Consider the following 3,307-nt stretch of genomic DNA (forward strand, 5'->3'; position numbering starts at 1 on the left):
TGCCCTTCTATGGGCACAAAAAATGGCCACCGCCGGCTTCGAAAGTCGCTTGTACGCATGTCAGGAAGTGTGTCGACGCAACTTCCGGTGTCGCTCCGCCCATCTATGGGCACAAAAAATGGCCGTCGCCGACACCAGAAGTCGCGTCTATGCACTTCCGGACATGCGTAGATGTGACTTTTGAAGCCGGCAGCGGCCATTTTGGGTGCCCATAGAAGGGCAAATCGGAAAGAAAAAAATGGCCGCCGGGAGGAGAAAAAAACGGAGAAAAACGGGAGACGAAAGGTAAGTAAAATCGGGGTTTTCCCGGAGAAAACGGGGTACTTGGCAGCTATGACTGGACCTAATGGTCAGGGGTGCCTTTACCTTTACCCTAATGCGTGTGAAAAACGTCTTCTGGGGGTGGAGAAGTACATTTTAGGCACTGGAATGTCTTCACTCTGAAGGTTTGCTCAGAGTGCTTAACCTTTACAGGTATGGGGGATGAAAATATTTTCACTCATCCTACTCTTACAGTAGTAACTGGATAGTTCATTTCACAGTGGGAGGAGAATGAGCCTGTTGTTGAAAATCCTGTCCTGCTTCTTCAAGAAACACAATGGTGTTACTGCATTCTGGTTGCTTCTCTTGTTAGGAAATACTGTTTGTTAAGAACAGGTTTTCACAGCTGAAAGAGATGCCACAGCCTAATCTCTTCTTTCCTTCAAACTCACTTTTAAGGAAGCTGGCGTATTCTAGCAAGTAATATCTGTGGTGCAGAGGCTTACAATACAATTCTGCCCGTGAGGTAAGGTTGCTTGATAAAGCCAGGATTTCTACTATACCTACATTGGAATAACTCTAAGGTACGGTAGATAAATGGGTACCGCTCTGGTGGGAAGGTAAACGGCGTTTCCATGTGCTGCTCTGGTTTTGCCAGAAGCGGCTTAGCCATGCTAACCACATGACCCAGAAAACCTGCCTTCGGACAAACGCTGGCTCCCTCGGCCAGTAAAGCGAGATGAGCGCTGCAACCCCAGAGTCGTCTGCGACTGGACTGCCAGGGGTCCTTTACCTTTACCTTTTTACCATGGTGTAAGGAAATAATGATGCAATTCAGGTGGCATAACTCTTTAAACCAGTGTACCTGTCCTAAACCAACAAAAGGAAAATCTGGGCCATTCTAAAATGTGTTGTGGGGTATGATTAGGAGGTACCTTGCTTAATCTGTACCCTACACTCTCCTGGGGGAAAGTCTTAGTTCCCCAAATAATGCAACGGAGCAAGTACATAAGACCAGAACTGGCTTTCCTAGATGGACCAATGCAGTTTTTCAGGGGGGTGGACAAGATGGCAGACCCACAACACGTTACAAAGATGTCTGTGAACGTGACATGTACATTAACTCCGCCATATGGGAATCCCTTGCAGAAGAAGACCACAGTGCCTGGAGACAGATAGTCAGGTTATGCATCCATAGCAGTGACCAGAGGAGGAATCACAGCTGGGAGGAAGGCAGACAGAAGAAACGGCATGGTCCGCCTGCAGCAGCACAGCTAGATGCCTTAATCTGCCCCAGCTGCAACAAAACATGTCTCTCCCATATCGGTCTCTACAGCCACAGCTGACGCTGCAACCTGACTTCCTTCCAAAAGATACACTACTCCAGCCAAGAACTGGAAGTCTCATGAAATACCAACAGTCGATGATTGGCAGATGAAGATGATGGAGTATATGGAATTGGCTGAGATGACCGGAAGAATCCGCAACCGGGGAGAAGAAGCGCCAGAAGAAGAATGGAAAGATTTTAAATTGTATTTTAAAAAATATGCTAAAGTTGTATATTAAGATCAGATTTAGGCTATAAAGAAGCTGTGGAATTAGGGATTAAGTAAATTAGATAGAAGTATAATAATTTTAGGAAATGTTATTAAAAATGTATTGGAAATTGCTAAATTTTAAATTCGCAAGGAAGCATAGTAGGTGGGAACCCAAGGAGGTCCCTATATTTAATGTGAAAAGAATAGGAGATTGTTGTGATTTTCTCTGTCTTTTTTTTCTTTATCTTTGTTCTATTTCTGTATTGTTTTCTTTTTTCATTATTGTAAATTTAATAAAAAAATATCTTATAAAATTATCTTATAAAAAAGATACACTACTCCATTGTCTCCCCAGACAACGATGCCAACATGATGCCTTGTGTTATGTAAATGCTGTATGCCGTATGTCAGGCTTCGCAGTTTGGCAAATTGTAATGGAATTGTTATGGTCCTGGGCAGCCTTTCTCAACCTTGGGTCCCCAGATGTTCTTGAACTACGACTCCCTTATTCCCTGACCACTGGCCATGCTGACTAGGAATGATGGGAGTTGTAGTCCCGCAACGTCATGAGGCTGAGCAAGGCTGGGCTTGGTGGTTCTCAAAGGGTGTGGGCACCCCACTGCTGTGACAGAGGAGGATGGCAAATGTGGCAGGAAGATCACATATTTTGGGAATGATTCACATTCTTTTGTAGCTGCAGGGTTTGACATTTTCTGGACGTCCCATGATCATATTTTAAAGTAGCTGTGCCATACCGGGGTGCCAAGTTGAATAAAATATTTGGGAGGGGGCAGATAAGCCCCACCCTGCATAAGCAATCACATGATATGGCACACACACACACACACACACACACACACAATTTGAATGGCAATACCCATCAACCTGGGGGGGGGGGTAAAATATTTTATTCGGGGAGCCAAAATGACCTTGGCCCCTAGGAGTTGGCTTCTATGGTGCCCTGTGTTATAAACGAAGGGCTGCTAGGTGTTTCTTATTGTTTTTCCTTTTTAAAATTTATTTTCAAGCAGTTTTTTTGTGTATTGAACAAAATGTGCAGAGTCAACCACTTAATGAGCCCCCTAAGTGGTTTACAAAGAATATAATATGTGCAGGGCTGGATTTAGTTTTGACGAGGCCCTAAGCTACTGAAGGTAATGGGCCCCTTTATATGTCCAGCTGTCCTTTGTCAACAACAAATTGTTGCTGTTTTTTGTGTTGGATATATGCTATATGGTAATTTATGGACCCAATAGGTATCTAAAGCCATTTGCACATAACAAATAGGAGCCTACAAAACACTGTTGCTGTGTGTAGGTTTTATTTCATTATTTTAATCTTATATTTTGGAAATGGACATCCAGTTTTTTTTTCCTTTAATTTTTTTTGGGGCCCCCCAAGAGAGTTACGCTATAGCTTGTTTAGCTTATATGTAAATCCGGCACTGATACATGCATTAAAACTGTCCACAAACATTCAACTTTAAACAATGGTTTTAAGAAAGCAAA

This window comes from Zootoca vivipara, chromosome 13 (assembly GCF_963506605.1).
Source record: "Zootoca vivipara chromosome 13, rZooViv1.1, whole genome shotgun sequence".
NCBI lineage: Eukaryota > Metazoa > Chordata > Lepidosauria > Squamata > Lacertidae > Zootoca > Zootoca vivipara.